The sequence below is a fragment of the Canis lupus genome, chromosome 29, assembly GCF_011100685.1.
Source record: "Canis lupus familiaris isolate Mischka breed German Shepherd chromosome 29, alternate assembly UU_Cfam_GSD_1.0, whole genome shotgun sequence".
NCBI lineage: Eukaryota > Metazoa > Chordata > Mammalia > Carnivora > Canidae > Canis > Canis lupus.
In genome coordinates this window covers 41725138-41750362 of record NC_049250.1, presented here as the reverse complement: position 1 = coordinate 41750362, position 25225 = coordinate 41725138, and the positions used below count along the sequence as shown (strand labels likewise).

At 49.4% G+C, this 25225-nt stretch overlaps 1 long non-coding RNA gene across 1 annotated transcript; it reads right to left on the bottom strand.

The window, feature by feature from the left end:
• Positions 1–451: 451 nt before the first annotated feature.
• Positions 452–25225, bottom strand: LOC119877724. The gene is made up of 3 exons (XR_005381280.1): positions 25164–25225; positions 21602–21791; positions 452–497 (listed from the first exon to the last, which is right to left on the bottom strand). It is a non-coding gene; the product is annotated as an uncharacterized LOC119877724 (long non-coding RNA).

Sequence of the window (25225 nt, the reverse complement as noted above, 5' to 3'; positions counted from 1 at the left end):
CCAACAGACACATGAAAAGATCCTCAACATCACTCACCACCAGGGAAATGCAGATTAAAACCACAATGAGATATCACTTTATACCTGTCAGAATGGCTGAGATAAAGAACACAAGAAGTAACGAGTGCTGGCAAGGATGTGGAGAAAAAGGAGCCCACCCTTGTGCACTGTTGGTGGGGATGCAAATTAGTGTAGCCGCTGTGAAAAACGGTAGAGAGGTTCCTCAAAAATATTTTTATTGAAAATAAAATAACCATGATCCAGTAATTCCACTCCTGAGTATTGACCCCAAGGAAACAAAAACACTAATTTGAAAGGCTGTCTGCACCCCTATGTTTATTGTAGCGTTACTTACAATAGCCAGGATATGGGGGCAGCCCAAGTGTCCCCCAACTGAGGGATGGGTAAGGAAAACGCGGCATATTTATATCTACAATGGAATATTACTCACCCATCAGAAAGAATGAAATGTCGCCGTTGCAACGACACAGATGGACCTAGAAGGTATAATGCTAACTGAAATAAGTCGGTCAGAGAAAGGCAAATACCCTAAATACCAAGACAAAGACATCTGCCATACAAATATCAATACCATACGATTCACTCATATGTGGGATTTAAGAAACAAAATACATGAGCAAACAAACAAAAAAGACAAAAAACAAACTCTTCAATACAGAGAACAAATTGGTGGTTGCTAGAGGGGGGTAGAGGGGCAAAATAGACAAAACGGCTTGATGAGCACCGAGAAATATACCGCATTGTTGAATCATTGCATTGTACACTTGAAACTAATATAACGCTGAATGTTACTTATACTTGAATTAAAAATAAAAAAGTAAAAAAGTAATAGAAATAAATTTGAAATTAATGAATTAGAAAACCAGAACATACAAGAACTAATAAGTAAATCTAAGAGTTGTTTCTTGGATGAAGGGAGAGAGGGACAGAAGTAGAAAACCTTTAACTTGCTTAATTTCTCTGGAAGGAAAGAAATCAAGGGGGGGTGTGGGAGGAAGCACAGAAATAGAAGAAGTTAAAGGAATCCCAGAACACCTCTTTGCTTATTCATTTTTATTATTTATTTATTTATTTATTTTTGCTCATTCATTTTTAGTAAACTTGAGGACTATGATGAAATGGATTTTTTTCTAAGAAATCTCACCCCAGATGAAATTGAAAATTGAATAGGCCAATGTCCTTATGTAGGACAAGTTGTCAAACATTCACTCCCCACAAAATAGCTCAGCACAGTTGATTTCACAAGGGGAATCTTGCCAAATCCTTAGAAGATAGATAACCCCAATGCCATTCGAAGTGTTTTAGAGCATAGAAAAAAGGAAAGCCTCAAAATTATCTTTATGAAGATATAAACCCCCCTAAAGACAGTGCAGAGAAAAGTACAACAAAGAAAATTAAATGTCTCCACAGATTCTGAAAAAACTTTTGATAAAATTCAACATCCTTTATGACAAAAATTTTTATTGTATACTGTATTAAGAATAAATGGATTTTCCTCAGCATAAAATATCTTTATTGCGTCTCTAAAGCCATCATATTATGCCTAGTAAAAATACTATTAATATCCCTAATAAAGTCAAGTTAAAGATAAAGATGTCCACTATAATCACCATTCATTCTTTTGGAGATCCTGGCAATATTAGACAATATAAATAATCAGGTGTAAAACTTGAAAGGATCTGGTAAAATTATCATTTTTAGACAATATGATTATTTACCTGCACAAGAGAACTGAAAAACTATAATCAATAAGAGAATACATTACATTCATCAGTAGATGAATATCAGCATAGTGACATTGCTACTGCAAAATGCAAACAACACTGACAGCAGATATAAAGGATTAGTAGATTACAATTAAAATAGCAACCAGGGTGCCCCGGTGGCGGAGTCAGCTAAGTGTCTGACTCTTGATTTCAGTTCAGGTCCTGGTCTCAGGGTCCTGGGATCCAACCCAAGCACAAGCGGGGCTCTGTGCTGGGCGTGGAGCCTGCATAAGGTTCTCTCTCGCCCTCTCCCCCTGCCCCTTCCCCCACCGTTAGTGCGTGCACCGCGCTCACTCGCTCGCTCTAATAAATACATATATACATACACACATGCATACGCAACCAAAAGTCATAAAATAGCTAAAAATGTATAACAAAAAGTACAAACAATCTATATGAAGGAGACTCCTAAGGGTTACTGAAGGACACGTAAGCAGTTAACAAGTGAGAAGATGAAGCATGGTCAAGGATAAGAAAATGATGCATATTAAAGATGTCAGTCTAAAGATATCAAAGTTTAAAGATTCATTATGGAGTTCACAGGAAAAATAAATAAACAAGAATAACCAGGAACATTCTGGAAAAAGAAGACAAGTGATCAAGGATTAGCACTCTGAAATATTAAAACCTGCTGCAGAGCTGTAATATTTAATACGAGTGAACAGGCCAAGAGATCAATGATACAGAATAGAAAGCTCGCAAATGGATTCAAATACAGTCAGAAATTGTAAATGGGATGAACAAAAGCTTGAATCCCATGGAAAACAGTGAAGTATTCAACAAATGGTATGAAAACAAAACAAAACAAAAAACCTCATAGCTAAATAGGAAAAAAAAATAGTAAGTTGGGTCTCTAGATCATATCTTCCACCAAAATAAATCCCACATAGATCAAGGATTTAAATGTACAAACCATCAAAATGCTATAAGAAAACAAGATTCTTAAAAAACAATTTCAGAGCAGTAACAGATTTTCTGATTATGTCACGGAACTCAGAATCCACAGAAGAGTGATGAATTTGATTAATATACAGAGAAACAAAAGATTTTTCATGGCAAAAATAAAAAAAAGATGTCAACAGATAAATCACTAAGAAGCTAAGAAAAATATTTACAAACCATAACACACTGGGCTGACGTCATAAATCCACCCAGAACTCTGACAAACCAATGAGAAAGGACCAATGATGCTTTAAAAATAGACAAAAAACATGAGCGGACACTTCACGGAAAACACAAATGACCCTCAAGCTTAGGAACAGCTGCTCGCCGTCGGCCGAGGCAGGCAGGCAAGCTACGGCCCGTCCGGCCCGTCCCTGTGAAGGCGGCGAGGGCAGGGGAAGCAGGCCGGGCGCGCGGCCGGAGAGCGCTCCTAACGGATGCAGGCACTTACGATATATGGACATACGTGTGATTTATTTATGTGAGAGAGAGAGAGAGAGAGAGAGAGAGAGAGAGAGAGAGAGAGAGACGGCCCGAGTGTCGGGGGCCCCCCGGGGGGCTCAGTGGCTTGGCACCTGCCTGCAGCCCAGGGCGTGACCCCGGGGTCCCGAAATCGAATCCACGTCGGGCTCCCTGCAGGGAGCCTGCTTCTCCCTCTGCCTGGGTCTCTGCCTCTCCCCCCCTCCCCGTGTGTGTGTGTGTCTCTCATGAAAGAATGATTAAATAAATAAATCTTAAACAAAAATTACAAATATGCCCGGAGCGCTTATTCTTCTGAAGACGGGGTCGCCGTTGCGGGGATTCTGGTTCTGTTCGGGGGCAGGCGGGAGAAATTCCACCTGTAAAGGTATCCGTGTTTCAGTTCTCGGTGTGATGATGATCTCAAATAAATAAATAAATAAATAAATAAATAAATAAATAAGACAACACTGGCTCTTTTTACAAAGTCCTTTAAATCATGTCTGTTCTTAAGCAAATCTGTTGCCAAACATCACAAGGGTTTTTTTTTTTTTTTTCTGCTGTTACATCCGGAGATGAACTATTTTTCAAAGGCATTTCTTATTTTACTAAAAACAGAACAAAAATCAAGACTCCCGAAGGTCTGTGGGATACAGGTGCAGCAGGGCCTGAAGGGAACGTGTCCGCAGACAACAGGCCGACTCCTGCGGATTCCCGCGCTGCTGGGGTCCCGTCTGCAGGACGCCGGGCGAGCTCCGGCCTGGAGGCACGTGCCTGCGTGGAGCGGCCCGACAGGCCTTGGCCTGCAGAGACGTGACTCTGATGCAGCGGTTCGCAGCCAGATGTGTCGTCTTATTTATCCCTTTAGTGTCTACGCGAGCCTTAAGGAGACGTAAACCCGAGTGAGGGCGACCCAGAGCGGCCCAGAGGCATCGGGTCGACGCGTTCCCCACCGCACAGCTACGGGTGGGTCTCACGTCCAGGCAGCACGAGGTGTGTCCATCAAAGTCTCAGCCCACGAAGCGTCTGAGCCGCATCACCAAGGAAAAGACAGAAGGGTCGGAAAACACATATTTCGGTCCCGTCCGCTTGTCAGACTCCCTTCCTCTGTGGAACCCTTTGTGTTTCCAGCTGGTTTCCCTCCGGGGTGGGGGGGACCCGAGCTGTGCCAGCTTCGGGTGCTCATGGCGCGTACGCTGCGTCACCTGCTAAGACAGTTGTCCTATGCCCGGTGTCATCGTTTTCATCCAATAGTTATTTTAGAAACGAGACTGTTCCTAGTGCAACCAGATGGCCCAGTCTCTCCGTCCAGGTGCAGGTGCTGGGAAGGCCCCGGCGGGCGTGGTGGGTTCTCAGGGTGACCCCAGCCGCCGCCCTCGCTCAGCATTTTCCTGGATCGCCTCCCCGGGGCATTGGAGCGGGGGCTGGGGCTCCGTGTCATCGTGCGTCCCCTGCGCACAGCAAGGGCCTACGACCCTAGTGGCCCCCAGGCCACTGCTCTGACCCCACGGGGCCCCCGACGCGCAAGGTGCCCGCCTCACACCTCCGCAGCCAGTGTCCCCTCCTCCCCGGGGCAGCTCGGCACCTGCAGGCTCGGCTCGAAGGCCCCGGCTCAACGAATCCGTGACAGCGCCCTGCAAACCGCGGCGACCCCTGATGCTCGCGGCCCCCCTCCTCCCCCGTTTCTGCATCAGACATGGAGCTTCCAAACCCGCTATGACATTAGCCTGCGCACCGGCGTGCCGTCCCCGTCCCCATCCCCGCTGTCATGTGGAAACTCCCTGAGGGCAGCAGCGTGCACCGGCTGCGGTCACGGCCGTGTCCGTGGGCCCCAGAGCCGACAAGCCCGCGGCAGGTGCCGGGCCGACCCCGCAGGACACGGGCTGCCGCTTTGTGACCTATGGCAGACGCTGCAGCTTCACAAGTGGGCCGAGATGTCCGTGAAGCTCTATCTTGGCCTCCTTTTCGCTTGTAGGGGGTTATTATTATCTTTATTATTATTATTATTATTATTATTATTATTATTATTATTACATACTAAGCTGCTGTTGGATATTGCATAGAAAGACAATTGCCTGCTTCTACAAAAACAGACATCTTCATCCATTTCACTTAACTCTCTAAGAACTCCCCTAAATCCGTAAGAACTCCTCTAAACCCTGAGATCTGATGACGTCTACTTTTCTAGCGGATTCCCGAAAATCGTATTAGGGAATTGTCGCTCCAGTTAAAATTTACTAACAGGTCTTCAAAAATATTCTTCAGGCACATTCAGTGGTAACGAGGGGAGAATCCAAGACGCTGAACATTCATCTATTCCACAAACACCAACCAAGAGTTAGCAGGAAGTCTCTCCTTTTCCCAATTCTCGGAGACGAGCTGCAGATCCCTCATACGACTCTTCTTTCGTCCCAAGCACTAGAATTACTTGGAAGAAGGTTCTGTGACTCTAGTCCAGGACGGCAGACCTCAAACCGACAGGTTCCTTGTTGCAGCTGCCGCCCCGGAGCCGCCCCATTTGTTTTTTCTTTTGTTTCGCGTGATTCACACGGACTTGACGGGACAGCGGCTACCACTGCACTGACGCCCCACGTCCTGGGGGGGACCTTCTCCCCGGCAAGGTGGGAGCTGAACAGGATCCCAAGTACCACTTCGACGCCGTAGCCCCCACGGCTCCTCGTGGAACGTCAGCGATCTTTAGAGTGTGTCCGCCCTCCCGGACGTCCGTGCACATGCTCCCCCCGCACACTCGGGTTCGCGGGTCCCGTGAGCCTTGTGCTTCTACACCGTCTTCCGCACTCCTGCAGCTCCAGCCACCACCATGCTGGACGTAGTGCAGAAATTCAGAATTAACGTTTGCCAACCAGCGTCCTACAGGCGGACACAAAGAGTCAAGGTCATCGACCACAGGAAAGGGAACTACCCCAAAGTATATTAAGGTTTTTTCATTACACTTTTGGGGATAATCGTAGAGTCACGTGCAGTTTTAAGAAAGAAACAGAGCGATCCAAGTTCCCTTTACCGATTTTCGCCCGATGTGGGCGAAATCTTACAAAACTGTGGTCAGTGTCAGAACCGAAACGGTTAAGGGACAGAGCAATTCTTTTAGCCATTCTTTCAGGGTACGTCTGTGTAGGGTTGTTTCCTTTTACCTGAGAATTTCTTGATTTCCCTTTTGTCCCTGAAGGATATGTTGGCTGGGTATAGGATTCTAGGTTCAGTTATTTTCTTTTAGCAACTGAAAAATATTGTGCCCCCATTTTCCAGCCTCCATGGCTTTTGATGAGAAATCCACTCTCATTTTAATTATCCCCCCCCCCATGGGTAAGATGCCATTTTTCTCTGGCTGCTTTCGGGATTTTTTGCCATGAGTTTTCAGAAGTGTGATTATGCTGTGCGTTGACCTCAGTCTCCTTGGGCTTCTCCTCCCCTAGTGGGAGTTTGCTCAGCCTCCTGAATCTCAAGGTTTATGTCTTTATCAAAGTTGAGAAGTTTTCAGCCGTTATTTCTTTGAGGGTCATTTTTCAACCCTGATTTCTTCCTCCTTTCCTTCTGAGACTCTGATGATACAAATGTTATATTTTTTCTTATAGTACTATAGCTCCCTGTGGCTCTGCTCATTTTTTTTTTTTTGCAATCTATTTTTTTCTCTGTTGGTCAGATCATTCCATCATCCAGTTTACTGCTTTTTGATTCCGTCCCATTTTACTGTTGAGCCCATTTACTGAGATTCTCATTTTACTTACGGTATTTTCCAGATGTAGAATTTCCTTTTGATTCTTCTTTACAGTTTCTGTTTCTTTGCTGAGATTTTCTATTTATTTTCTGAGGCTTTCTAGCTTTTCACTCATTTTGAGCTGTTTGTAATTGCTCACTGAAGCATTTTTACTTGGCTATTTAAAAATTTTTTGTCAGATAATTCTATAACTGTCATCTTACTGTTGGCATCTATTGATTTTCCATTTTCACTTACTTTGAGATTTCCCCGATTCTTTCATTATAACAAGTGATTTTCAGTTGAAACACAGGCATTTTCAAATTATGTTTTAGGATTCTGTGTATTATTTAAGCCTCTATTTGAGCTGGTTTTCTCCAACACGTGGCATAGGAGCAGGGTGGGGATGCTTCTGCCTCAACAAGGCCACTGGGGGTGGCAATCTGGGCTCCCTGCTTAGCTTCCACTGACATTCAAAGAGGACATCTCCTTACTAACTCTCAGTGAGGGTCTTCACGGGCGATGCAATGGGATGGCCTCATTAGTGAGGCAAGGGTGACAGTGTTGACTTTCCACTAGACTCCTCTAAGACCAGGCCATTAGGGATGAGGTAGGCTGCATTATTTCCAATTGGGCCATAAGTCCAAACTCCCCACATGGTCTCCACTTACTCCACAGGTAGGGGTGGGGAGGCTCATTAACAGGGACTGGATATGAAAGTCCTGGCTCCCTGCCCGGTCTTCCCTGACACCACCCTGGCAGGAGTGTCGGCATTCCCTGTAATAGCCTTGTGAGGACAAAATCTAAGGCAACTACTCAGTTTTCATCAGTATGGATCACGGTGGAGCCACAGTTTTTTCTGTAGCATCTGACTGGAGTAGAATGGTGACCTTCTAAGTTCTCGGTCTTGACAATCTCCTTCCTAGTCCACTGGCTACAGGGGACAGGGTTTTGTTAGGGATTTTTTTTTTTTTTGGTCTATACTCATTGGCATTTCTAAGTTGCCAGATTTTCAGCTCCAAGTCTGAGCTATATGATGCAAAAAGAAAACCCAAGGAACTTAGGTCCCAAGGTCCCTAGCTGGTCTGCCTTCTTCCTTCCACCTTTCAGAGTATAGTTTATTTTATATATATATATATAGTTCACCATCATCTGAACTATATTAATTTACAAAGATTTCTCAAACACATATTTTCTCATTTAAGTCACCAAATATCTTCGATGAAATGCAGAGTGAAACACGGAGGGAACTGAATTTAGATCAGACATTCACCCTTGTGCCATGTACACACCATTATATATATATTTTTTTATTTATACCATTTATATTTATATATATATATATAAACCAACCAACCTAATTTTATATTATATATATACTTTTCCCTCAAGAGCTCCCCCCCCCCAAGAGTTCTTTTCTTCCCCCTCTAGAGTTCTTAGTTATTTTTAGTTATACTTAGTGGGATAGTTAGGAAAAAGGACATCTACTCCATCTTTCCAGAAGTGGAAACTTTCTGGCATGTCAATTTTTAACAACACACTGTGTAAAGCACAAAATTTTCACAAAGCAAACATGAACGTCGATGCTCTCTCCCTGCACGCTTCATTTTTTTTTTCCCTAAATATTACCTCCTCTGTGAATCCTTTCTAGCACTATCCAAGCCAAAATTAATTACTTCTTTCTTTGTGTATCCATGGCCTGGCATTTACTTTTCTGTAAAGCCTTATAATCATCCAATGGGGCCACCACTGGTCGTGTAAGTAAAGCAAACTGAAGATGAAGACTATGTCAGATTCATGTTTGGATTCTCAAAGCCTGAATGTCTACGAGCACACATGTAGTATAATAACTCACACAGTGCGGGGGAAACAGTGGAGACCCAATAAATATCTGTTGACTGAGTAAGTGAACAAATGAACATTTTATTCAGCACCAGCCCATATGTTCTGGAACCCAAGAAGGGTTTGTTAAATTGGACCAAATTGTTGCAGCGTCTGTCAGTCTAATCAATCCACAACTATTTTTTCCCAAGAGGAAAAGAGAAGCTCACAAAGTATAGCCAAAGGGCAATTATTGCAGATTAGTACTTTTTTCCCAATTAACGATTAATTAATCTGCAACTATTTATTTAAAAACTACACGACCAGAACTACGCATGGTACAGAAGAAGTAAAAGTCAAGATTCCCACCCTCAGAAGTATAAGATATACTGTGGAGACTGGACGATAAGCAATAACTAAAGAGCAAATAAATCAGTGAAAATGAACTATAAGGAAAAAAGAATGTGGGTGATCTGGATCATTAAAAAAGGACTTCGTAAGAGAGGCAAGACTTCGGTCAGGCTTTTAAAGATAATTAAGTTTTAGTTGACTGAGAGGAAAGCAAAAAGAAGGGCATTTCGGGTCTGGGAACAGTAGAAAGATACAAAGATAGAAAAATGAACTCAGACAGAGAGGAATTCACTTAGAGGAGATAAGGCTGAAAATCAGAATTTGGAAATGACTCAGAATTCACACAGCATAGAAGAAGAAAAAGAAATCACCATCATCTGAATGATATTAATTTACAAAGATTTCTCAAACTCACATTTTCTCATTTAAGTCACCAAATATCTTCGATGAGATGCAGAGTGAAACACGGAGGGACCTGAATTTAGATCAGACATTCACCCTTGTGCCATGTACACACCAATCAAATAACTGGGGGGGGGGCATATTTGGGGAGGTAGGGTGCCCTTTTCCCAGTGAGATAAATCTGCCAATATTTTAAAAGATAGATATAAAGAGAGAGACTAGAAAGCTGATGAAGATCCTAATTAGAAAGTCAGTGGTGAACATGGGGAAGAAAGGAGTAAATCCAGGGGGGATTTCAGAAGAAGATACATGATTTGACAGAAGGGCAAGGAAGGGAGTCAAAGAAAAAGCTAAGGGTTCCATTGCGGGCACTGAGGAAAATACTGGTAACTGGTCAAGGGGATTAAAAATATAAATGACGAGTTTATGTTTCGACACTGAATTTCAAGAACTCTAAGTTTGTAGAAAAGCAGGGGAAAAAAAGGAAAGACATCAGGGGGGCGCCTGGGTGGCTGAGCCTTTGGCTCAGGTCATCATCTCAGGGCCCTGGGATCAAGTCCTGCATTGGGCTCCCTGCTCGGGGTGGGGTCTGCTTCTCCCTCTGCCTCTGCCCCTCCCCCTGACTTGTGCTCTCTCTCGTTTGCTCTCTCTTTCAAAGAAACAAATAAAATCTTAAAAAACAACAACAGCAAAACATCAAGCCAAGGAGCTGAGCATGCTGTGCACTGTGAGCTGCTAATCAAAACTAAGCCGTCCGGAACCTAGGAGCCCAGAGGCCCACTGAACCGGTCATCTCAACCAAGGTGGCTATCGGCACTCCATAGTAGACTATGGCAGCTATGGTTTTTGTCTTCTCAGCATACTTCCCCCATTCTCCGTTTTCTTTAATGTCATCCTCCCTGATCCCCACACTGGTCTAGGCTGGCTGCAGCCACAGAACCCTCCTCATCCCACATTCCACACCCAAACCACAGAGACACAACGGCCCGAGTAAGGTCAATCAGAATCTTTACCAACACTGATATATGGCATATTGACTACATTTTCCTCTCTTCTATATTATTGATGCTCTGACATCTTGGGCCTCCCTGATCAGGAGAGGGGCCTCCCTGCCCCTCCCAGGGTTAGCTGACTCTTAGACTTCCCTGTGAACACTCTTTCATATGTAAACCAACCAACCTAGAACCAATACCCTCCAACCATTTCCTCTATCTAACTCCCAAATGCTAAGCCAATACTTCCCGGTCTTAATCAATCCAGGGTCAGGGGTCAGAGACAACTTGAGACAGTCCATACACCTGAGAGCCCACTAAAATTATTCAAAGTAGCCAATCCTGAGCCTGTTTACTCTGTCTCACCCTTTCTTTCTCACCAAAACTACAATGAGGTCTTTTGTACATGCTTTCCCCTCACTCTTTCTGCCTCTCTGACCTCATGCTTCCCTGTGTGGCTCTGCTTGGCATGGCATGCCCCTCCTCTTGGGAACTGTGAGTAACAAACTATCTTTCCAAAGGCAATCATTTCCTAATCTGTTGGCTATTCACACCTGAATAATAATAGAATACATTTTAAAACATACAGATGTTGCAAATAAGAGTTGTTTCAACACAGTACTGGGAGTCCTAGCCAGAGCGATCAGGCAAGAAAAAGAAATAAAAGGCATCCAAACTGGAAGGGAGGAAGTAAACCTGTGTCTATTTGCAGATGACATGATATTATACGCAAGAAACTCTAAAGCTTCCATAAAAACCTACGAGAATAAATGAACTCAGTGAAGTTGCAGGCTACAAAATCAATACACAAAATTCTGTTGTATTTGTATACACTAGTAACAAAATATCAGAAAGGAAAATTAAGAAAACAATCCCATTTACAATTGCATCAGAAAAATAAAATACCTTGGAATCAATTAGCCAAGGAGGTGAAAGACCTATCTATTGAAAATTTTAAGACATTCATGAAAGAAACTGAAAAAGACGCAAACAAGTGTAAATATATTTCCATTGTCTGTGGATTGGAAGAATTAATAGTATTAAAATGCCATTCTACCCAAAGCAATATACAGATTCAGCGAATCTTTACCAAAATTCCAAAGGCATTTTTCACAGAAAGACAACAATCCTAAAATGTATATGGAAGCACAAAAGACCCCAACTAGCCAAGGCAATCTTGAAAAAGAAGACAGAGGCATCTCCCTCCCTGATTTCAAACTGCATTACAAAGCTATCGTAATTAAAATGCTATGTCACTGGCTCGAAAACAGACCCAAAGATAGGAGTCCAAGCAGGTGCAGGAGCAGGAGAGCTGCGCCGATCTGGCCCCGGAGCTCGCTGGGGGGCTGTCACGTCATCCTGAACACGGGCGAACCCAACTGGAGCTAAGGGAAGATCGGCTGCCACTCTGCAGATGCAGGAGCGAGCGCTTTCCTGCGAGGTGGGAGGCGCAGAGTGAACCCCAGGTGGTAGCGGGGACAGTCCTGGGGAGGGGGCTCCGGCAGCCGGCACCGGGAGCCGCGGGGCAGAGGAGGGAGCACGTGGGAACTTCCAGAAGTCGGCTCCTGGAGGACGCCCCTGCCTGACGGGCACTCAGGTTCCGAAGCAGGGTGGACTCCTCGGTGGGACGGCTGGGGTCGGGGTCCTCAGGGTCACAGGGCCACGAGGGTGCCTGAGGGCGGCGGAGGTCAGGGCACCCGGGCAGGGGGTGGCTGCCATCGGCGAGGCCGGGAGAGGGCTCTCGGCCCCGGGATGACATAACCGCCAGCACGGCCGGGCCAGGCGACCTCTCCCAGCGCAGGGCCCAGCAAGCGGCAGCCTGGGGAGACCCCTCCTCCCCCAGCAGGACCAGTGCAGCAGCACCGCAGGGCTCTGCGGGGCTCGGGGACCCAAAACGGGGCTGCTCCCAGGCGGGGTGAGCCCGAGACCCAGACCCAGGCGGGGGGACGGCTTTCCCCGGGGGCGCCCTGGGGAGGGCCCCGGGCTCTGGGCTCCAGGGCTGGGGACTGGAGGCCGCCACTTTCGTTGCCATCCTCTAGGACGGCTCGGAAAGCCCGCAGGGAGCAGAGCCACAGAGGCCCCGGGCCGCTCGCTCAGCCTGGTGGCCAGGCCGGTGCCACTGGCCAGGAGCAAAGCCACCTGAGCATCAGGCAGGGGCCCCGCCCCGGAAGACGGCAAGATCACCGGCTAAGTCCAGGTTCACTGATCACAGAGAACTGCAAACCTCAACGCCTGGGGGAAGCTGTACCCAGAATTCATGGGGCTTTTTCCCACGATGCTTTAGTCTTCCGATTTTAGGTCTTTTTTCTCTTTCCTTACTAAAATTTATTTTACCAACTCTTTAAATTTTTTTAGTTTTCATTTTTATAGTTACATCCTCTCCTTTCATTGTATTCGATTTTATTTTCGCATATATATGTATATGTGTGCATATATATGTGTGTGTGTTTCTTTCTTTATAATTTTGGGATAGTTTCTTCTAACAAACAGACCAAAATACACACAGAATCTAGGGTATGGCTCTGTTCTCTTCACCTGCCTGGTCATATTCTCTTTTTTGTTTTTCTTTTTTTGTTGTTGAAGTCTTTTTTACTATGCATCTTTACAGTGACATTCTATCTTTTCAATATAATCAATTTTATTTTTGTGTATATATATAAAATTATATATATATATAATTTTATTTTTGTGTATATATTTATATATATATAAAGTTTTTCTTTCTTTACAATTTTGAACTGCAGTTTCTTCTAACAAACCAACCAAAACCCTCAGGATATAGTGTATCGCTCTGTTCACCTGTCTGACTATATTCCTATTTTTTTGTCTTTTATTTTCATTTTTACAGTTACATTCTATCATTTCATTTTATTTAATTTTATTTTTGAACATACATAAGTTTTTTCTTTCTTTATAATTGTGGGATCTAGTTTTTTAACAAACAGACCAAAATACACACAGGATTCAGTGTATTGTTCTGTCCACTTGTCTGATTATATTCTTTTTTTTTTTTTTGGTTTTAGATCTCTTCTGATTTGTTTAGTATAATTTCACTGAGATTGTTGTTGCCATTTTAGTATTTTATTCTCTCATTCATCTATTCTTCTCTGGACAGAATGAGAAGACAGAAAAACTCACTTCAAAGAAGAGGTAGTACTGACTGCTAGGGACCTAATCAATATAGACATAAGTAAGATGTCAGAACTAGAGTTCAGAGTAACAATGATAGATACTAGCTAGGCTTGAAAAAAGCATGGAAGACACCAGGGAATCCCTTTCTGGAGAAATAAAAGAACTAAAAGTCTAATCAAGTTGAAATTTAAGACTATTAAGTGGGATACAATAAAAAATGGAGGCTCTAACTCCTAAGATAAATGAAGCAGAAGAAAGAATTCATGATATGAAAAATACAATGATGCAGGATAAAGAAGCCGAGAAAAAGAGAAATAAACAACTACTGGATCACGAGGGGAGAATTTGAGAGATAAATGATACCATAAAGCAAAACAATAGTAGAATAATTGGGATCCTAGAAGAAGGGGAAAGGGAGGGAGGCAGAAGGAACACTGGAGCAAATTATAGTGGAGAACCTCACTAATCTGGGAAAGGAAACAGGCATTTCGAGTCCAGGAGGCACACAGAACCCCCCTCAAAATCAATAAAAATAACTCAGCACCCTGATATATAATAATAACACGTGCAAATCTTGGAGACTAAGAGAAAATCCTGAAAGCAGCCTGAGACAAGAGGTCCATAAAGTACAAGGGTAGAAACATTAAACTAGCAGCAAACCTATCCACAGAGAGCTGGCAGGCTAGAAGAGCCTGGCACCTTATATTCAGGGTGCTAAATGAGAAAAAATATGTAGCTAAGAATACTTTATCCAGCTAGGATGTCATTCAAAATAGAAGGAGAGATAAAAAAAAGCTCCCAGGACAAACAGAAACTAAAAGAATTTGTGATCATTAAGCCAGTCCTGCAAGAAATATTAAAAGAGATCCTTTAAGTGAAGAGAGAGCCCAAAAGTAACATAGACCAGAAAGGAACAGAGACAATATACAGAAATAGTGACTTAACAGGTAAGACAATTGCCCTAGGTTCATATCTGTCAGTAGTTACTCTGAATGTAAATGGGCTAAATGTCCCAATCAAACGACACAGAGGATCAGATTGGATAAAAAAGCAGGACCCATCAATACGCTGTCTGCAAGAGACTCATTTTAGACCCAAAGACACCTCCAGATTTAAAGTGAGATTTAAAGAAAACCATCGATTATGCTAATGGACATCAAAAGAAAGCTGGGGGTGGCAATCCTTATATCAGACAAATTAGATTTTGAACCAAAGACTACAATAAGAGGTGAGGAAGGACACTATATCACAATTCAAGGTTTTATCCAACAGGATCTAACAATCGTAAATATTTATACCCCTAACATGGGAGCAGCCAATTATATTGACCAATTAATAACAAAACTAAAGAAACACATTGATAATAATACAATAATAGTAGAGGACTTAAACACCCCACTCCCTGCAATGGACAGATAATCTAAACAGAAGATCAGCAAGGAAACACGGGCTTTTAATGACACACTGGACCAGATGGACTTCACAGATATATTCAGAACATTCCATCCTAAAGCAACAAAATACACATTCTTCTCGAGGGCACATGGAACATTCTCCAGAACAGATCACACTTACTGGGTCATAAATCAGGTCTCAACTGGTACCGAAAGACTGGGATCATTCCCTGCATATTTTCAGACCACAGTGCTTTGAAACTGGAATTCAGTCGCAAGAGAAAGTTTGGAAAGAACTCAACTACATGGAGGCTAAAGAGCATCCTACTAAAAGAATGAATAGGCCAACCAGGAAATTAAAGAAGAATTTTAAAAATTCATGGAGACAAATGAAAATGAAAACACAGCGGTTCAAAACCTCTGGGATGCAGCAAAGGCCATCCTAGGAGGGAAGTATATAGCAATACAAGCTTTTCTCAAGAAAAAGAAAGGTCTGAAATACACAACCTAACCTTACACCTAAAGGAGCTGGAAAAGGAACAGCAAAAAAATAAAAAATAAAAAAATAAAAATAAAAAAGAAACGCCTAAGTCCACTAGGAGAAGATAAATAATAAAGATTAGAGCGTAAGTCAATGAAATCGAAAGCGAAACAACAGTAGAACAGATCAACGAAACTAGGAGCTAGTTCTTTGAAAGAATTATTAAGATCAACAAGCCACTGACCAGGCTTCTCAAAAAGAACAAAGAAAGGTCACAAATAAATAAAATCATGGATGAAAGAAGAGGGATCACAACCGACATCAAAGAAATACAGGCAATATAGGAACATACCATGAGCCACAATCTGCCAATGAATTAGGCAACCTGGAAGAAATAGATAAATTCCTAGAAACATATAAACTACCAAAGCTGAAACAGGAAGAAATAGAAAACCTGAATAGATCCATAACCAGCAAGGAAATGAAGAAATAATCAAAAATCCCCCATAAAAAAACAAGAGTCCAGGGCTGGATGGCTTCCCAGGGGAATTCCACCAAACATTTATTTTTATTTTTTTTTTCCCACCAAACATTTAAAGAAGAATTAATACCTATTCTTCCGAAACCACTCCAAAAAACAGAAACGGAAGGGAAACTTCCAAAATCTTGCTACGAGGCCAGCATCACCTTGATCCCAAAACCAAAGACCCCCACCAAAATCTACTGACTCTACAAATCTAGTTTTCTAGAGGGATGAAAATAAAATAAACTTAGAAAATACATGAAATCGAAACTTCAAACTATTGGAAGGCCACTGCAGTATCTCTGTCCCTCAATCAGCCTACGTTGACGATCGAACATTTGCAATAACTTGTGTCCTTAAAATCATACTTGAGTAAAGGTAAAGTGTCCGTGTGTCGGGGAACAAGGCTGTTTCCACTGAGATTTCCAGAGATCCAGGAGGTGGATCTGGAGCCGGAGGCTCCCACGGTGCCTACTGTTTGCTGAAACCCCGTCTACACAGAGTGAAACCAAGCAGGACAAGCTAAGCTGAAAGACAGACAATTAGGGACAGGGATGGGCCCGTATTACATCATCTGTGTCCTGGATCCCACCATGCCTAAAGCCGGCTGAATCCCTGAACTTCCCAGTAATCAAAGTCATAGACTCTCTCTTTTAATTTAATCTCCTTTAGTTGCCTTGCTTTCACTTAAAACCAAGTGTCCCGATTCGACATCGCCAAACCTGCCAACTTCCCCCAAGTCTTCTCAACTGAGGAAGAGCATTTCCCTCTTTCTGCTAATGAAACCGTAACCGTCCCTACCATCCAGGCTCAACGGTACAAAATCCTCTATTTACTGGGTCAGCCGCTAAATCTCATCATTCTACCCTCTTACGGCCCGTCCTTCTGTCCCTACGGATATAATTTCCAGCTCTTTAACCCGGGTCTGTTTCCCTGACTTAGCAACAGTGTTCCTGAGCGAGGACACGTCCTCATGTGCGGCGCCCGCCCCGGTCCCCATCCAGGACGGAGGGTGGTTGCCCCCCGCCTGCCGCCCGGCCCCCAGACCCAGTGGCTCCCACCCGCCGGCCCCTCGCTCCCCTCATCGGACCCAGTGTACCCCCCACGGCCGTCCGTTCTCAGCTGCGCCCTCGTATTTCCCGACCCCCCGGGTCCCCCAAGGCAGCTGCCACGAAGTGTGTCCACCATCCTTCAGCCCGACCCCCACGCCCCACACGGCCAGGGAAGGGCCTCCGCTCTGACATAGCTCGGAACACGATGCCATGACCACGAGACGTCGGCCCCCCTCGTCCCAGCTCAACACCCTCCTAGCCCTCAATCCCCCCGCTCGTGCTCCGGGGAAGGGCCGCCCCCCCTTTCCAAAGCCAGAGTCTCTCCGAGGACACCAGCCTCAGCTCCGGCCCCTCGGGCTCCTTCCCTCCTCACCAGCCAGTGTTGTCTGGGCGGCGACAATGTGGCAGGTGTCCCGTCCACCCCTTTACGTGATCTTGACGTTGACCGTTGATGCTTGGGGCAGCCCTCCCCGATCTTCACAGATTGAAAAACTGAGGCCAGTACCGGGAAGTCTGCCTCAGCCCACACGGCTCTCGACCTCCTTGTACAACTGAAGCTTTTCCAACAAGTGGCCTAAACTGAACTCTTTTCCCTCGTTTCCTTCCGTCTTGCGCTGTGTTCGGGGCCGAGCCGTGCGCCGCCCCAGCAGCCAGAGGCTGGCAGCTGGACACCCCGGCATAGCGCTGTGCTCGGCACATGGCCCCCCGTTCCCGAGCTGGGTCCCCCCTGCACACGGCCCCCCATTCCTGAGCTGGACCCCCTGCACACGGGCCCCCTGCACATGGGCCCCCATTCCCGAGCCAGGTCCCCCCTGCACATGGATCCCCGTTCCTAAGCCAGGCCCCCTGCACATGGCCCCCCATTCCTGAGCTGGACCCCCTGCACACAGGCCCCCTGCACATGGGCCCCCATTCCCGAGCCGGGTACCCCCTGCACATGGATCCCCATTCCCAAGCCGGGCCCCCTTGCCCCGTTCCTGAGCTGGGTCCCCCTGCACATGGTCCCCCATTCTTGAGCTGGACCCCCTGCACAGGACCCCCCGTTCCCAAGCCGGGCCCCCTTGCACACAGACCCCCGTTCCTGAGCTGGGTCCCCCCTGCACATGGTCCCCCATTCTTGAGCTGGACCCCCTGCACAGGACCCCCCGTTCCCAAGCCGGGCCCCCTGCACACGGCCCCCCGCTCCCGAGCCGGGTCCCCCCTGCACACGGCCCCCCACTCCCGAGCCTCCTGAGCTTCTGCACCCAGAGGCGCCTCTGCACCTTCGGAGGCGAGTTGCCCATCCCCCCCGGTTCACGCCCGGGTTCGCCCCCGGTGTGGACACCGGCCTCCGCCGCCCACCCCAGCAGCCCGGCCCCGGCCCGGAAGGCGCGTTGCGGCGGCGACGGGAGGGCCGACCGTTCCATCTCTCGGACCCGCAGCATGGAAGCTCCAGTCGTTTTTGACGAACTCACAGAAAGAAAACGCCGGACTCCGGATCCCCGCCCCGAAACCGGGTCCCCGGGGATACCACTGTTGCGAGAATTACTCAGGAATAAAAATCCTGCCACTCGTTCTGCATCTGATAAGCTTATTTCTTTTTCCACCCAACGGCCTCCACTGTGTGAAAAGCCATAAAAATGAGGACCGTTTATCGAGGAGTCACAGGCGGACAGTGGCCACCTGCTGCGCTCGCAGCGCCCGCAAACGGCTCCGGTACAGAGAAGCACGGAGCACAACCCCCTCGGCCGCAGGAAGCCGCGGAGAGAGGGGCCAAGTGACTGTCGTACCAAAGGAAATGAAGTCCCGCGTCCTTAGCGTGGGTGATGACCGAGTGCCGCAGGGCGTCACAGGAGAATGGGGAAGAAACGAGAAGACGGCGCTCGGCCACCCTCAGCGCTGTACGGGGAAGGGCACCTCTCGGTCAGAGTCGCCAGGGGCGAAGGTCACACACCCATGGCACGTTCCCCGGAAACAGGAGAGTCTGGGGAAGGCAGGGTGCATAGGCGCCGAGCCCACGCGCAGCAAACGTGCCCGGGCCCCACGGGGTTGGGGGGCCGGGAGCGCCCAGGGCTCCACGGTCCTCCCAGGTGGCGATGGTCACCCTCCATGTGACCGGCTGCACCCCTCGGAGCTCACGGAGGAGCAGGAAGCCCCCCAGGCCCCGCGGTCGCCGCCATCGGGCCTCCCGGCCTCCAGAACCCCGAGAAGACGGCGGCCCAGCGGGCAGGCCCCGGTGCAGTAGCCGCGACTGTGGCCCCAGCAGCCCACAGAGTGGCCAACGCACGTAAATGCACCCAGAGGTGTGTGCCGAGGCCGGAGGCGTAAGGGCCTTGACAGCCGTATTAGGCGTTTAGACCTAATTCCGCAGTTTCTCCCATGTCACGTCTTCTGAGAAGGGACGGGGCCCAGCGGTGCTCCCAGCCTTGGGGCAGCGGGGACGGTCCGTGGTTTCCAAGGGGCCCCTGGGGAGGCGAGGGGCGCTGCAGGGTCGGACGAGGGCGGAGAGAAGCCACACGGGGCCTCAGCGGCAGGTGCCGCTTACTGATTCGGAGGGCGGGGGCCGGGGACTCAAGGACAACCCCCGGGGTGTGAGGCTGAACCCCAGACACAGCAGGCGAGCAGGGCCCCGGAGTCCACGGGCCGAGCGAGGTGCCACTACCGCGACACAGACAGGGCACATCCGGGGTGAGACGGAGGAGTTAGGGCCAAAGAGGAGAAACCGAGGGATCAAGGGCAGGGACGCCGCCCTCCTGAGCCCGAAGTGCCAGCCTCGGCCCCAAGAGGGAGGAGCCTGGAAGTCGCCGCTCCTGTCCTTGCAACAACCAACGGGACGCACCAGATTGAAAACCAACAGCTGTCCCTGGACCTGCCAGGACCCTAAGGATGCACAGCAAGCCAGCACCCTAAGATCCGAGGGGACGGGGGAACCCGAGGCCGCGTGGAGCCCAGGTCTGCTCACGTGGGGCGAGGACGCCCAGGTGGCCGTCTGGGAGGGTGGCAGGGGCTTCAGGGTCGGGCGGGCGGGCAGGCGGGGGCACAGCGGGTGCCGGCCACCAACACACAGGAGCAGAGACGGAAGGGGAACCACTAAGGAATCACGACAGCGGTGGCTCGTGGTGACTGAGCGCTCCCCGCGCGGCGGGCCTGTCCGAAATGTTTACGCTTCTTTGGGGGTTTTGTTTTCTGATGATTTTATTTATGTATCTGAGACAGAGCGAGAGAGCGAGAGTGAGCACGGGCGGGGCGGGGGGGCAGAGGGAGAGGCAGGCGCCCGCCTGGCTGAGCAGGGGACCGGATGCGGGACTCCATCCCGGGACCCCGAGATCACGCCCTGAGCTGCGGGCAGGCCTTAACCACTGAGCCCCCAGGCGCCGCCTGAATGTCTGCGTTTCTTGAGTCTCCAGCAAACCCGGATTATTTTTCCCTCGCTGCTGCGACACATCACTACAGACCCTACGCGACGCGGCGTAAACGTATAGGCCTGCAGCCCCGAGCTCGGGTCCAACCTGGGACCCACCAGGTAAACATCAGGGCGCGGGCAGGGCCGTTCCCAGGGTGTTCCAGGAGGCCGTGTGCTTGTCCCCGGTGCCTCTGGCCGCACGGTCCCTGTCTCATGCCCCCCACCCCGCCCCCATCCTTGCAGACGACCCCGCGGGTCCCGGCCCGCCGTCCGGGTCACCAAGTCTTGCCCTCCCTACTTCCTGACTGTCTCCCAAAGCTGGGTTGGTTCAGACCCTTGTCCTACGTCACCCGGCGTCCCCATCCTCCCTGCCTTCCCTCCTCCTCCGTCTCCGGCTCCTCCAAAGCATGACTGCTGCAGCTATTTCCTGGGGGAAAATCCAATCACAAGACTCCTCTGATTAAAAATTCTGCTTAAATTAAAAAAAAAAAAAAAAAAAAAGCTCTGAAACAGATCATCCACGCCTGAGAAAGTCTAGATAGCCCGGGCCCACGCTCACCAGACCTTTCCTGTGGCCCCAGAAGCCCCCGCCTCCCCCGGGAGCCCCAGGTCACGGCCGAGGACATCAGCACGTGCTCAGTAAAATAATAACTAAGGAAAAGCTCCAGAGGCCTGGAAGCACTCTGGCCCCACTTCTTGGCCCCCTAGAGAAGCAGGGCCCAGGAATAAGGGGAAAGGATGAAAAATCTGACTGAGGCAAACACATGAATGGGTGGCTTGGGTTTTTTTTTTTGGCGGGGGGGGGGGGTTGGGGGTTTATTTTTAAAAGCTAAGTGGTTTAGGGAGGGTTAGGGGGGAAGAAAGCACATTTTAAAGCTCTAGCTTCAGGGCAAGTAATAAAAATTGTTGCTTTAATGTTTTTTTTTTCCCCCGTGATATTGTGAGCCACGGAAGGTCCCTGCTATCGCAGCAGCCTGCGGGGCAGAGTTCCAGCCTCCCGAGCTAAATCAAAGTGGCACCGGCTCTCGGTTTTCCAAGCAGCCGGACAGGCCCCTCCCTGCCTTCCGTGAGGCTAAACCTGACTGACAGCAAAGGAACGAAGTGAGTTTCCACTTGTTCTGTGAGCCCCGTGGTCCTCTGGTTGCTCCCCGGGGCCCAGGAGACTCACCCTGCAAGGTCGTCCCCGGCTTACGGGGACGGTTCGGCCGTTTTCTGCGGCAGGAGCTGCGGTGTCACGCAGGAGGCTGGAAGGCCTCGTGGAGGACGCGGCTCGTCCAGGACACGACGTGCTCCGCGCTCGCCAGTGGAAGCTCTTCGGCGATGCCAGCGCTCGACGGCACCAGCTTACACTCCCCGAACTGGTTTAAACGTGGGTAGAATGAGGACGCGTGTGCATTTCGGTCAAAGCACCCGAGTCCTCCGGGTGGAACCCAGTAATTTTCAGAATGAAATAATACTCAATTCTCTATGATTCAGTCTTAATCATTCCAGCCCTAAGATCCCACCCTAAATTTCCCCACGATGCCCCCGAGCGATATACACATGTCCCAGAACGTGCACGGAGACCCCATTCTCGAACGTCACCCGCTCTCCCTGCAGACACGCCTGTTGTTTCTGGGAGAAACCGCAACTCCAACTGTCTGTGTTTTGAGTACTTGACTTTCCTATTTTCCAAGCAGCTCCTATTTAGGAAGAGGCTGGCCGGGGATTCCGACGGTACCCCGCTCTTAGGTTTATGGTAAGGATTAGATGGGGCAATAGAAGTAGAAAGATCAAACAGAACAGCACTCGCCGCATGGTCAGCGCCCCACAAATATCGACCTTTGTTACATTCCACGTCTGAACGACACACGACCTCGTAACTGGCTCTTTGGGGAAAAGTTCGAGAAAGTCGGTGTTTCTCACCAAATGCCACTTCTCCCAACAGTCTTGAAGTAACCGAAGTGGGTGACGTTAATTTTATTTTACTTAACACGTCTGGGATTTTGTGTTTGTTAAATGTAGCGTGCAAAAAAATAATCTTGATATGTTCGTAAAACGACTTTTTAAGGGCCATTAGAAAAGTCTCTAAGGCCCTTCCAGCTCCAGGATGTTGTGATCTATAATAACTAATTCCAAATGCGTGCAAATTAACGGTGATACAAGTCCCCAGATCCCCGGGAGACGTGCGGTGCTGTCGGCTGGGATGCTCTGGGAACACGTCGGAGCCGGCCCGAGCCTCTGCAACGCAGCCTCCACCCTTGCCCCCGTGCCCCAGCAGCCCGCCCTCTATTCTCTGCGTGAGCTCCCAGATGCTCCCAGATGCTCCCAGATGCTCCAGGTCCTCCGGTGGCAGATGCGGAGAAGAGTGAGCAAGGGGCTGCGACCCGCAGAGAGGAGAGTGGGGCTGAGATTCTTCAGAATCCCAGCGAGACGGGCGGGGGGAGCCGAGGCCCACGAAGGCACCTAATCTGGCCTTCAGCCCCATAAACCCTGAAGTCTGCCTCAGGAGGGGCCCCGTCAACCCTCCCTCACCTGGGAGATTGAGAAACTGAGTCCTGGGGGCAGCCCCGGGGGTCTGCCCACGGCGTGACCCCCGGGGTGCCGGGATCGAGTCCCGCATCAGGCCCCTGCACGGAGCCTGCTTCTCCCTCTGCCTGGGTCTCTGCCTCTCTCTCTCTGTGTCTCTCATGAATAAATGAATAAAATCTTAGAAAAGAAGAAAAGAAAAAAGGAAAGGAAAGGAAAGGAAAGGAAAGGAAAGGAAAGGAAAGGAAAGGAAAGGAAAGGAAAGGAAGAAAAAAAGAAAAGAAAAGAAAGAAAAGAAAAGAAAAAGAAAAGAAAAGAAAAAAGAAAAGAAAAGAAAGAAAAGAAAAGAAAAAAAGAAAGAAAAAAAAGAAAAGAAAAGAAAAGAAAAGAAAAGAAAAGAAAAGAAAAGAAAAGAAAAGAAAAGAAAAGAAAAAAAAGAAAAGAAAAAAAAGAAAAGAAAACTGAGAGCTGGAGCGGTCAAAGGCCGAGTCCAGAGTCATCTGGCTTTTCCGGAACTCGAGTCCGGGGACCGGTCGGGCTGGGGCAGCGGCCCGGGGCCTCAAGGCCATCTCAGCCCAGGGAGCTGCCGAGGGAGCCAGCCCTGCACAGACCAACGTGTCGCCCTTGGGGCCCGGGCTCCGCTCAGCGCCCCCGTCACCCATGACTGGCACCTGCCGCAGGGAGACAGACGGCGTCGTCACAGCCCCGATGCAAGATGGACACGGAGCCTGCAAGCAAGTTGCTCAGAGCGGGGCCGCGTGTTTGTACCCGTGGAGGCACCCCTATCGCCCAGAAGGACGGCGACGCTGTGATGTCCCAGCGGCCCACGGTGGAGGCCAACCCCTGGGACAGAAGGCCTAGGTAGGCTTTACAGGAATCTACCCCCACTGGGAATCGAGGCGGGCGCTTCTGGGGATTATTTTCTTTAAAAAGAGTAGAAGAAAGGTCCTTTGAGGTGAACCCGTCCGTCCATGTACGAGGGCGCAACCTCGACACCACTCTGGAAACCACCCAGCAGAGGGGGGAGCCGTGGCCGGGGCACTGCCTCCCCTCGGCCTCCCCTCAGCCTCCCCTCGGCCTTCTCTCGGCCTCCCCTTGGCCTCCCCTCGGCCTCCGTTCCGCGTGCACCTCCTCCCCTGCCCTCTGCTCCCAGGAGCCATTCACTTACTCAACAGGAACTTTTCAGGTGTGCTTCCAAGGCACCTGCTCATCCCCCCAGTACTTAGGGAGGACCCCCGAGTTCCCTCGGCACTTAGGGAGGCCTCCAAGTCCCCTGAGTACTAGGGATGCCCTCCAAGTCTCCTCAGTACTTAGGGAGGCCCCCTGAGTCCCTTTAGTACTTACAGAGGCCCCCCAAGTCCCCTCAGTACTTAGGGAGGCCCCCTGAGTCCCTTTAGTACTTACAGAGGCCCCCCAAGTCCCCTCAATACTTAGGGAGGCCCCCCAAGTCCCCTGGGTACTTAGGGATGCCCCCATCCTCTCATAACTAGCACCCTCTTGTACTACGGACCCCCCCATCCTCTCAGTACAAGGGATCCCCCATCCCCCCAGTACTACGGACCCCCTGTCTCCCCCAGGACTAGGGATCCCCACCCTGTCCCCCCAGTGCTAGGGATTCCCCATCCCCTGAGTACTTAAGGACGCCCCCATCCCCCCCAGTACTTAGGAGGCCCTCTGAGTCCCCTGAGTACTTAGGGACCCCGTCCCCCCAGTACTAGGGACCCCTCCTGTCTCCTGAGTACTTAGGGATCCCCCATCCCCCCAGTACTAGGGACCCCCTCTCCCTCCAGTACTTAGGGACCCCCCCAGTACTAGGGATTCCCCCTCCCCCCAGTATTAGGGACCCCCCTCCCCCCAGTACCTGGGACCCCCCTCCCCCCAGTACCGGGACCCCCGTCCCCTGAGTACTTAGGAACCGCCTCCCCCAGCCCCGCCCCAGGGCAGCGGCGCCCGAGGAGCGGCCCAGCGGCCTCCACCGGAAGCGAAGGCGCGGGGAGGGGGAGGGGAGGGGAGGGGAGGGGGAGAGGCGGGGAGGCCGCGGGGCGGGGCGGGGGCGGGGGCGCCGCGGGGCCTGGAGGCCGCGCTCTGGGCCCGGGTCCGCGGGGGCGGCTCCTCCGTCCGTCCCGGGCCTCCCCGCCCCCCGCCCGCGAATCCGCGACCTACAGGCCCCCCCCCCCCGCCCGGGGCTCCGCGGGCCTGCGAGGACGCACCTGCACCTGCACCTGCACCTGCGCCTGCACCTGCACCTGCACCTGCGCCTGCCGGGGGCGGCGGGGGCGGCGGG